At 40.6% G+C, this 12693-nt stretch overlaps 1 long non-coding RNA gene across 7 annotated transcripts in view; it reads left to right on the forward strand.

Annotated features, from left to right (window-relative positions):
- The window catches only part of LOC132770989 (uncharacterized), a 79086-nt gene that overhangs the window by 15729 nt on the left and 50664 nt on the right, over positions 1–12693 (forward strand). For 6 of the 7 annotated variants that reach the window (XR_010909506.1, XR_010909505.1, XR_010909504.1 and 3 more), the window contains exon 2: positions 5750–5858. This is a non-coding gene — a long non-coding RNA (uncharacterized lncRNA). The remainder of the gene's footprint in view (positions 1–5749; positions 5859–12693) is intronic. The other variant, XR_010909508.1, reaches the window with a different exon arrangement.

Genomic DNA, 12693 nt, shown 5'->3' on the forward strand with positions numbered 1-12693 from the left:
TTCCACGGGGCGCGGCTTTCGGAGGGGAACCGAATCAGAGTGTCAGGTTGACATCTACATCTTAATGCCACCCCCCCCCCTCTTTAAAAGTCTCATTACATAGTTGTACTACTTAACAGACAACCTCATCCTGTTTCGAAGCTGGGACAGCCTGCAATTGCGGTGGGGAAGAAGTCGCATCTTCACAGTTGTGTTGGTTTTTGAACTATGACACCCTCTTGTTAAAAGGATTGGCTGTTTGGGAATGACTCACTCAAAGGAGGCGAACTTGTGTGATTTAAAGTGGATTCATTCTCTCCTGTGATGGATTGTGTGATGTATAGGCAAATAATGCGACAGATGATAGTTTTGTCAGCCCTGATTGTGCTTAAGTGCAGGCCAAGGTCTTTAGGCACTGCACCCAGTGTGCCAATCACCACTGGGACCACCTTGACTGGCTTGCACCAGAGTCTTTGCAGTTCGAGCTTTAAATCCTCATATTGTGTCAGCTTTTACAGTTGTTCCTCTTCAATCCTGCTGTTGTTTGGGATTGCAACATCAAGGATCACAAGTATTGTGCTCCAAAACTCTGTCAGTCTGAATCATCTGAGCTATGTGTTATGCCTCTGCTTGTAGTCCTTCTGCGTAATCTTCTTGCAGCAGCTGAGGATGTGATCTATTGTTTCATCTGCTTTGTTGCAGAGTTTATATTTGGGATCTTTATTATTATTATTATTATTATTATTATTATTTAGGTCAATGGAAAAAAAATAAGCAGAGGCCATCATAAATGTAAAGATTAGGATTGAGATGGTTCCTTGCCCATCTTTGCCCTGAAACCACCCCTCCAGTCCATCCCAGAATGTACATCCAAGCTTGGACACACTTAAGGGGCATCTACACTGTAGAATTAATGTCATTCAGCACCACTTTAACTACCAGGGCTCAATGCTATAGAATCCTGGGTGGTGTAGTTTTACCAGGTCTTCAGCCCTCTCTGCCAAAGATCATTGGTGCTTCACCAAACTGCATTTCCTGTGATTCCACAGCATTGAGCCATAGCAGTTAAAGTGGTGTCAAATGCCTTAATATTATTATAATGATTAATTTTGTACACAGAGAAAAAAACATAGAGATACTTGGGTCAATTTCTATTGCAAAAGTATGTGTGGGAGCAACAGGGTGATAGTGATGACAGAATCATAGAATCTTAGCATTGGAAGAGACCTCGTGGGCCATCCAGTCCAACTCCCTGCCAAGAAGCAGGAAGATTGCATTCAAAGCACCCTGACAGATGGCCATCCAGCCTCTGTTTAAAAGCTTTCAAGGCAGGAGCCTCCACCACACTCCAAGGCAGAGAGTTCCACTGCTGAACACAACTCACAGTTAGGAAGTTCTTCCTCAAGTTTAGGTGTAATCTCCTTTCCTGTAGTTTGAAGCCATTGTTCCCTGTCCTAGTCTCCAGGGAAGCAGAAAACAAGATTTCTCCTTTTTACCTATGACTTCCCCTCACATATTTATACATGGCCCTCAACATGTCTCCTCTCAGTCTTCTCTTTTGTAGGCTAAACATGCCCAGCTCTTTAAGTCGCTCCTCATAGGGTGTCTTCATCAGAACCCTGATCATTTAAATTGCTCTCCTCTGGACACATTCCAGCTTTTCAACATCTCCCTTCAATTGCAGTGGCCAGAATTGGACACAGTATGATTCCAGGTGTGGTTTTACCAAGGCAGAATAGAGGAGTAGCATGACTTCCCTGGATCTAGACTCTATACTCCTGCAGGCCAAAATCCCATTGGTTTTTTTATAGTATCATACTAATGATAGTAGTAGTAGTAGTAGCAGTAGTAGTAATAGTAGTAGTAATAATAGTAATCCGCCTTGGAAAGAACCTTCAGATGGATTATAAATTATAATGATTTCTGTCACCACTACCACTTTGTTGCTCCCACACATATCTTTCCAACAGAAATGAGCTGATCCAACCAGTCCATACTTTGTGAAATAAAGCCCGACTGCTCACTGGAGGGAAGGATATTAGAGGCAAAGATGAAGTATTTTGGCCACATAATGACAGGAAAGCTTAGAGAATACAATTATGCTGGGAAAATGGAAGGAAAAAGGAAGGGGGCCCGAGCAAGGGCAAGATGGATGGATGGCATCCTTGAAGTGACTGGCTTGACCTTGAAGGAGCTGGGGGTGGTGACGGCTGACAGGGAGCTCTGGTGCGGGCTGGTTCATGAGGTCTCGAAGAGTGAGAAGTGACTGAACGAATGAACAACAAAGTATCTCTATGGTTTTGTTTGCCATAATAATTATTACTACTATTATTATTCCCACATTTCCCATCTAGCATTCAAGGCAGCTTACTACATTGTAGACCAGGGGTCCTCAAACTAAGGTCCAAGGGCCGGATGTGGCCCTCCAAGGTCATTTACCCAGCCCTCGCTCAGGGTCAACCTAAGTCTGAAACACACAACAAAAACAACAACAACAATCCTATCTCTTCAGCCAAAAGCAGGCCCACTGTTCCCATTGAAATACTAATAAGTTTATATTTGTTAAAATCGTTCTTCATTTTAATTATTGTATTGTTTTTAAGTGTTTTTTTGCACTACAAATGCGATATGTGCTGTGTGCATAGGAACTCATTTATGCTTTTTGCAAATTATAATCTGGCCCTCCAACAGTTTGAGGGACTGTGACCTGGCCCTCTGTTTAAAAAGTTTGAGGACCCCTGTTGTAGACAAACATAACTAGAAATCTAGCTATTAAAAAGAAAACAATATATAGAAGATACATTAAGGCCTGTGTCCTTTGAATTGTCTCTCTTCAAAGGCCAGCTGAAACAAAAAAGTCACCTTCTGCAAGGTCTAGTCTGAGCTGTCACTGAGAAGACATTTAAAAACCTTTTGATGTCAAAAGCTGATCTGAATTTCATATCTGCATCTCTGTCTATATATGAAGATACTTTCCTGCTCTTTCTGGGCTGCTTCATGTTATCTCTCTTTTTCTCTCTCTTTCTCTCTCTCTCTCTCTGCATTGGAGCTTTCTCCAACTGAGTGCCCTCCAATAATTTCCTTCATCCCAGTTTACGTGGCCTGGGAGGTGATGGAAGTTTGCTTCAGCTCAACACCAGATTGGGGAAGGTGGATGGAAGAGCAAGAAAGACGTAAAAATGAACAAATTTCTTACAGCACAAACATTCCCGGGCTCTAGCCCTCTTCACCAGATGCACAGAATTACTCAGAATTTGAGATACGTGTACAACACACTTGGAGATCCCTTTGAACACTGAAATAATTGGTGGTGTAGACTTCTGTTGTATATAAAACAAGATAGTTGAGGATGAAAGACCTAAATGCATACTTTCATCTGGCTTTATGCTTGCTGGGAAGTGGGGTGGTGAGTTTCGCAACAGCGAGGGAGAGGGGTGCTGTTATCCAGAGATATGCTAGTGCCACCCGCTACTCAGAGGAAGGGATGGAAACTTTGGATTTCTTTGCCCCAACTAACCAGTCCTATCAATGTAGTCAGATTGGCTTTATGAAAGTCATTGCTGCTTGTGTGGAGTTCATTATCATTCCTCCTTCACCCCAAACTAAACTGAACTAGCCAAAATAATAATAATATAAAAACCTCCCCTGGCCCTGTTCAATGAGAGCAAATAGAATGATCTCACAATTACTAACATGAAATATTGGCTTCACATCAGGAAGAGGAAGCAGGCAACAGACCTGAATAGAAAAAAGAGGTACTATAGGGATTTAACTGGTCAAGTTTTAATGGCAGGTTATTCTTACAGAAGAAGAAAAACATTGATCTTAAAGCCAGGACAGATGGGTAGGCGATTCTTAAAAGGAATATGCAAACTAAAGGAGATCTCTACAAAGATACCAACAGTCTGTGATAAAAGACACACCTCCGGGCTAACATTATTATGTTTTGAGGTTTTTTTTTCTTTCTCAAAAGCTGCATTACAGTCACCAGGGCTTTCTTCCAAAGCAAGTGCTGGGGTGGGGTGAAAGAAGGGGTAGGGTGGAGAAAGCGAGGGAGATGGAAAGAGAGAAATGTCAACACTCACATATTTTGCCATTCCAAAATGATCTAACCAATAGATAATTTGGAAACAGAAGAGGTCTGTATATGGGGTGGGGGGATGCCATGGTATGCAAGGATATGATATCATATCATATGGCAGAAGGATTGTGTATACATATTATGTAGACACGCAAGCATAACTAACCATCCCCACACTACATTTTATACACAACATAATGTAAGAGGTCAGACATCCTGATTCACTTTACTAAGGATCCATCTTTGTGTTTTGAATATATTTCAACAAGGGTCCACGACATAATTTCTTGCCCACTCATTTTTGAACAAATAACCTTTAGGCCAAGGCTTGGCAACTATGAGAATGGTAGGGGATTACTATACAGTATATACTCGAGTATAAGCTTAGTTTTTCAGCCCTTTTTTTAGGCTGAAAAAGTCCCCCTCAGCATATACTCGAATCAAGGTTATGTATAATTTTACTCTGTTATTATTATTTTTATTACATTTATTATTTTACTCTATTTATTATTATTATTAGTATATTTATTATTTTACTTTTTATTGTTGTTATTATTACATTTATTATTTTACTTTATTATTGCTATTACTTTCATTATTTTATTCTATTATTACTGTTATTATTACATTTCCATTATTTTACTCTATTATTATTATTATTATTATTATTATTACATTTATTATTTTACTCTATTATTATTGGAAGATACGTAAGCACATTTACACTGAAGAAGCTTAGAATAATCAGAGTTGGGCAGTATATCTTAAATTACATTTTAATGCAATTATTCAAAATTCATTTAACATACCGATGCCTCAATTAATGTGATTTTATTGGTATCTATTTTTATTTTGAAATTTACCAGTAGCTGCTGCATTACTCCTCCCCCCCCCCCCCCCGGCTTATACTCAAGTCAATCTGTTTTCACAGTTTCTTGTGGTAAAATTAGGTGCCTCGTCTTATATTTGGGTCAGCTTATACTCGAGTATATATGGCATATTAGTCCTTGAAGAGCTGTATCCACATTGTACTGCTCCAGGAGATCAACAACAAAAACTAGGATGCATTTAGAGGCCAAAATAGTTTGACCTCTAGGAAATTCAGGGGTGCTTGAGACATGTACCTCTGTACCTTCTGTATTTTCTTTTTTCCCTGGAGCTGAGCAAGGGCTGGAAAAAACAAACTTTGTTCACCGCTGCTTTAGGCTGAAACTCAGATAATAAAACTCAAATAGTATTCCAAATTTCAACTTTTACTGACTTCAGCTCATGGGAATGGCCTTGCTGAAACAATGCAATATTATCACATTCATTGGCCTTATTTGCTCCCTCCTTTATAATATTTTATCTGCTTCTAATTATTTTTCTCTCAGTCAGTAGTGGGCAGCAGCTTGTATGTCAATGAGAGGGATAATAATCAGTGTTTCACTTTGGCCTTTAAAGGCACTCATCAAGTTTCTGGCCCTATTTTGGAGGTAGACTTCTGTATCTTGAATGACTTCTTTAAAGTTCATTCTAAAACCTGGAGCAGATCCACTGTCCCACTGGCATGAAAATTGTCAAATATCACTGCTGTTAGTAGGTATGGGTAGTGTCAAACTGTTGATATTTCATAGTCCTTCTTTTGAGTTCTGATGTGTCATTGAAATCAAATGAAGTAAAAATATTTATTTTTTTATTTATTTACAGTAATTATATTCTGCCTTTCTCTCCCTGAAGGGGACTCAGGGCAGATCACAGAACACATATACAGCAAACATTCACCGCCGATTATACAATGACAAGACAACAGATAGAGGTATGTATAGGCTTTTTCTCATCATTTGGCATATTTTGGAGGCTGTGCTTAGTTCCGGACAGAGGGGGGTGCTGTCGCTCCATCTCCCTGCCGGGAGCTTTCTTTGTTCATACACTTTTCTCCGAACACCATGCTTAAAATACCTCCCTGCTTAGTGCGATTCCTATTCATCTACTCATATTGCTGTTTTTGAAGTGCTAGGTAGGCGGGGATCTGGGCTGAAGGTCAGGAGCTCATGCTGACTGGGCTTTGAACTGTCAACCTTTCAGTTGGCAAGATCTACTGCAGCTGCAGCTAGTGATTAACCTGCTGTGCTAAAGCCGGTCCATATTAAAATAGCTTCCCACAAGAGATACAGTTCAAAAATATAAAACATATTCTCATAGAACTATGTCATTCAGAAGACAAAGGGGGAAATTGTATGTTTGACTGCTCCTATATTTAAAAATGCCATTTAGTCAGTTGTGCACATTTGTGCATTTGATTTTTGCAGATTAATTCATGGATTTGATAAAAGTGCTCTGGAAATTTCTTGGTCCTCCAGTGCAGTTCTGTGGTTAAACTCTGGTGTTAAGTTGAGCATTGTATTGGGGGACCCAGAGATTCCCAGAGAAGCATTCTTCTACTTTTAAAAAAAGTGTTTATTCTATTTTCAGTTTTTCTACTTTCATGGGGATCCTGAGAATGTGGAAGGATAACTGTATATGGACACTAATTTATCAGAGATGCAGCTAGGATAGTATCTTTCATCCCTGAGGCCTTACAATTTTACCTGCAAGGATTGTTTGTGCATATTGACCATGGTATCCTTCTGGGATGCCTCGCTGATATGGGACTTGGAAGAACTGTTCTGCAGTGGCTCTCGTCCTTCCTTGAGAGTTGTTCCCAGAAGGTGTTGTTGCGGGACACCTGCTCATCCTCACAGCCATTGACTTGTGGGATCCCGCAGGGATCAGTGCTGTCCCCCATGTTGTTTAACATTTACATAAAGCTTCTGGGAGAGATCATCCGGAGTTTTGGGGTCAGATGTCATCTGTACACAGATGATGTTCAACTCTATAACTCCTTCCGAACTGTCACTAAGGAGGCTGTTCAGGTCCTGAACCAGTGCTTGGCAGCAGTGATGGTCTGGAGGAGAGGGAACAAATTGAAACTGAATCTAGACAAGATGGAGGTCCTCCTGGTTAGTCACAAGACTGAACAGGGCATAGGGTTACAGTCTGTGCTGGATGGGTTACACTTCCCCTGGAAACACAGGTTAGGGAGTGATCCTAGACTTATCACTGAGCATGGAACTGCAGATCTCGGTGGTGGCTAGAGGAGCTTTTGCACAACTAAAACTTGTGCGCCAGTTGCACCCATACCTTGGGAAGTCTGACTTGGCCATGGTGGTCCACGCTCTTGTTACATCCAGAATAGACTACTGCAATGCACTCTATGTGGGGTTGCCTTTGAAGACTGTCCGGAAGCTCCCACTATTCCAATGGTCAGTAGCCAGCAGCTCGCTGGAACAGCATATGGAGAGCATACAACCCCTCTGCTACGCCAGCTTCACTGGCTGCTGATATACTACCGAGCACAATTCAAAGTGATGGTCTTAACCTTTAAAGCCCTGAACGGTTCTGGTCAAGATTACCTGTCAGAACATATCTCCCATTATGAACCATCACAAAGCTTAAGTTCAGCTGGAGAGGCCCTGCTCTTGATCCTACCATCGCAAATGCGACTGGTGGGAATGAGAGACAGAGTCTTCTCAGTGGTGGCTCCTCTTCTGTGGAACTCTATCCCCATTGACATCAGATTGACTACCTCCCTCCTATCATTTAGAAAGAAACTCAAAACCTGGTTATGGGACCAAGCATTTGAATGATAGAGGGAGCAATTGAGAGTAAGACTCAAGTGATCTGAATGACAATGGACTGATCCAGACTTGGATTTTAACCAAATGTCTTATTAATGTAATGTTTTAATGTAATGTGTTTTTATGAATGGGGATGGCACTGAATGAGTGCCTGTTGTGAAGCTGCCCTGAGACCCCCCTCGGGGGTGAGAAGGACAGGGTACAAATGTATGAAATAAATATATAAATAAAACACCTGTGAAGTGTATTGTGAAGTGTCCTTTTCATTTTGTCTTGGTACATTTGAGAAAAACTGTACCATATAGGGAGCCAATTTGTTGTGGTGGTTCCACCAGTCATCTAACCCATTTGCAGGTGGAAGGTATCATATTGCACTTGGATATTGTTAGTGAAGCAGAAAAGGAGGGAAGCAGGGACTCCTACAATTTTGGGAAAGCATCAGTAGTAGTGTTGCTCCTCAGCATGGTGGTGGCTGTTGTCTCACAAGAGGTGCATCTTCACCACAGCATAGCTTGGTGCTTCTTCCAGGACCTGAAATAAGTTGTTTTGGATTTTCAAAGGGCAAGTAGCAAACGTGAACATATTAAGCATGCAAAATATGCCAGAATCATAATAAGTTAATTAGACTTGTGTTCAGTTGCTGCAGCACACATTAAAGTGAACTTTACTGACACCCTTCTTGGTTGCTTGTAATTTTGCTCTGTTGTTGAAATTAAACACAATGATTCATCACTTTGCAAGCTTCTACCAATTCTGCTCCTTTAATTGATGTCTTGGCTCATTCACTCATAAAATAAATTGGAGACTTCTGGCCCAGGTTGCTATGGAGGATCTATCATGCACGCATGCACACGCACACATACACGCACACACAATGTAACCCCGCATGTACGGGAGGGGAAGGCACTTCACTTACAACTGAGTCATCTGAGGATCTGATATTTATAGGCCTGATACGTTTTCTACGACCAGCTTATTATTTGCACATAGCAGCTCCTCAGATGTCATTCCATGTCATGATTTGTCATTAAAGTCCCTTGAACTCCAGCAACTTTAGCTCTGTAATAGCTGAAATATGTACTCAAATGTCTCAACTTCAGTGCAAATAATTGAGTGGAATTTCTTTCAAGTAGAAAATGGTATGCAACTAGCAATCATCGGGATTTGGGGGGGGGGGGAATTCACAGAACGTGGGTGGGGAGAAGGGAATTTCTTGAGGCGGTTCCTGTCATTTGGACTTACAGTATTTTCTCCTGGCAGCAAGTGAAGCCCAATGTGAGTGAACATATTCAGGGATAGCTATGTTGGCCATGTGGCAAACCACAACAAAATCTGAAATGCACAGAAGCGCGATACCTTTACTGACCAACTGAAATGCAGAAAATAAACCAACTGCCATAGGAATAATATCAGAGACAAAATGCTTCCCTATGACTCCAATGTTGCTTTTTTCTGTATGGTTTTTAGTATCTTTGCTCGATGAAGAAGCCAGTGAAACTTTGAAAGTGTGCATGATGCTAGGTTGCTGTGAGTTTTCTGGACTGTATGGCTATGTTCCAGAAGCATTCTCTCCTGACATTTCACCCACATCTATGGCAGGCATCCTCAGAGGTTGTGAGGTCTGTTGTAAACTAGACAAGTGAGGTTTATACATCTGTGGAATGTCCAGGGTGGGAGAAAAAACTCATTGCTGTTTGAGGAAGACGTGAATGTTGCAATTGGCCATCTTGATTATTTATTTATTTATAAATAATTTAAAATTTATATCCCATCCTATCTCACCTCCACAGAGGGACTCAGGGTGGCTAACAACCAGCACAGCATAGTGCCCACAATAAGAAAAGCATAAATATACATAATATAATAAAAACAGTATACAAACAATATAAAAACATTAAATACAACGCCAAATTCAGTAATAATCCTAAAAGCAGTCCATCATAGTCCATTAAAACCATAACTCTGACAGCAAATCAGTCTAGTCCACAAAGACCTGATCCCACAGCCAGGATTTCACTTTTTTTTGGAAGGACTGGAGAGATGGAGCAGATCTGATTTTGTTTGGGAGGGAATTCCATAGCTGAGGGGCCACTACGGAGAAGTCCCTATCTCTTGTACCCGCCAAACATGATTGCGATGGTGGGGGGACTGAGAGTAGGGCCTCCCCTGATGTTCTTAAGGTCCTAGGTGGCTTGTAACAGGAGATACGTTCGGTCAGGTAAACTGGGCCTTGCAGCTTCAAAGCGTGGCTGGTTGCTGCCTGGGGGTCCTTTGTTGGGAGGTGTTAGCTGGTCCTGACTTATTTTTGTCTGGAATTCCCCGTTTTTTTTAGTGTTGTTCTTTATTTACTGTCCCAAGTTTAAAGTTTTTTTAATACTGGTAACCAGATTTTGATCATTTTCGTGGTTTTCTCCTTTCTGTTGAAATTGTCCACATGCTTGTGGATTTCCATGGCTTCTTTGTGTAGTCTGACATGGTAATTGTTAGAGTGGTCCAGCATATCTGTGTTCTCAAATAATATGCTGTGTTATGATGCATTTTTTCATTTTGGTAAGTCCAGGCGAATCATTTGGATTTCTGGCAGGGTGAGAGGTACATGAGAGTGGAGACTATGGCTTCAAAGTCTATGAAGACCATGGACCGGTTGGTTGCTTAAAAAAAAGAAATGCTGTCCTTCTCAAACAGTTGTAGCTTTTTGTTTTCCAAACAGCTATTTTAATGTGATTTGCTTTTGCAAAAGTTACATGGCCAAGATGCATCTATCATGACTTCAGAACGTATAGTGAAGAGGGCACACAGGTGCAAAATATCCATAAGCTGGTGACGTTGTATATTTAATTTGCAAGCTTGAAGATATTTGCTATTGCTCTACAGTTCTCTATTGTATTGTTCAATGGCTATTAATATTGTACAATAAAAATAAAACTGGGACCTCAAACATTCCTCCTTTTTGGTTGAGAATAGTTATTGCACTTCAAGTTGTTTCCAATTTATGGTGACCCTAAATCAACCTCATAATTGGGTTTTCTTGGCCAGATTTGTTCAGAATAGGTTTGCCCTTGCCTTCATTTGAGGCTGAGGCTAGATCTACGCTGCCATATAGCCCAGATTAATATCTGTTTTGAGAAACCTCCCAAAGCATGGTAAAACATCCGGGCGTCCCCTGGGCAACGTCCTTGCAGACAACCAAGTCTCTCACACCAAAAATGACTTGCAGTTTCTCAAGTCGGACCTGACACAAAAAAATGGATTATATGGGTCTTCACTGCCACATAATCTGGGATAAGAAGATAATCTAGGATCAGATCCTAAATACAGGCCAGTGTAGAAGGTGCCTGTGAGAGCATGCCATGCCCATAGTTACTCAGTGGGTTTCATGGCCAAGCAGGATTTGAACTCTTGTCTCCACAGTTATAGTGCAATACTCAAACCACAAGACTGTGCTGCCTTAAAATTGTTGGAGTGCAAATTTGACAACAGTGCAGTGTGTTTATTTCTGCTTATTTATTTTGATTCGAGAGCAAAGGTATATTCTCTAAGCTTCAACTGGCATAATAGATTTACTTCTGTATACAGGAAAACTTTTTTAATGTACAGAAGTTTTATCTTTTAACCTGCTATAATCAGTTTTGTATCTCTAGAAAAGAATGTGCTTTTAATAACTCGAGGTCCCCCTTCAGATCAGCTGTCACTTTTGATAACCTGACAAATAGAGATTTCTCTGACATGCTGCTAAGCAACACTCATTTTACACCATTTTAATGCTCTTGCTTCCAATGGTTTAACTTCTGATTTACACAAGCCCAAGACAGGGAGAGAATGGGCATACAAGGGAGAACTGTTTTCAGAAGTGTGAGTCGAATTAAGCAGCGCACACTATGAAACCATTAAATCAGAACAATGCAGGATGTTGAGAATGATTTGTGTTTTGACATCAAAGCTGTATGCAGAAATAGATTTTTGTAGGCCCTAAACGAGTGCCATCAATTTGAAATGAATGTACACATCTGAGCACATGAGACATGTCAAAAAAAAAGAAACAAAGAAAGAAAGAAAGAAAAGAAAAGAAAAGAAAATACACTCTGTTACCTTGGACCTGGAGTGGGAATTATACTGTCCTCCAGATGTTGCTGAACAGCAAATCTTAGTAGCCCAAGACAGTAGAGCCAGTGGTGAGGAACGCTGGGATTAATAGCTCCATAGTATTGAAGAACGGGATTGTACAAAATTGGTGTTAACTGCTGTCAAGTCAATTTGGTGGTGCAATGGGTTAAACCCTTGTGCTGTCAGGACTACTGACTGAAAGGTCAGCAGTTCAAATCTAGGGAGCGGGATGAGCTCTTGTCTGTCAGCTCCAGCTTCTCATGCGGGGACATGAGAGAAGTCTCCCATAGGATGGTAAAACATCCGGATGTCTCTGGGCAACCGACTTGCAGATGGCCAATTCTCTCACAATTCTCTCTCAATTACATAATTACAGTAGAGTCTTGCTTATCCAACCTTTGTTCATCCAACATTCTGTATTATCCAACGCAGTACAGATCCACAGCTCTTTCAGCACATTGCAATGTTTTGGTGCTAAATTCGTAAATACAGTAATTACTACATAATGTTACCATGTATTGAAATGTCTTTTCTGTCAATTTGTTGTAAAACATGATGTTTTGGTGCTTAATTGTAAAATCATAATGTAATTTCACATTTAATAGGCTTTTCCTTAATCCCTCCTCATTATCCAACAGTTTTGCTTATCCAACGTTCTTCCAGCTCATTTATGTTGTATAATCCTGTGGTATGGTGGAATTTGTAGTTTAGCGGTGCACTAGAATTCCCTGGCAGGGTGTTTTAATTACCATAACTTATGGAAATACAAATTCTAGAATTCCTTTGAATGGACCCATGTAGTTAAACTGATACTAAAGTGCTATAATTGTGCAGTGTGCTAGAAACCGGAGAAGAGCTGCTCTTTGAATC

This window comes from Anolis sagrei, chromosome 3, assembly GCF_037176765.1.
Source record: "Anolis sagrei isolate rAnoSag1 chromosome 3, rAnoSag1.mat, whole genome shotgun sequence".
NCBI classification, from domain to species: domain Eukaryota; kingdom Metazoa; phylum Chordata; class Lepidosauria; order Squamata; family Dactyloidae; genus Anolis; species Anolis sagrei.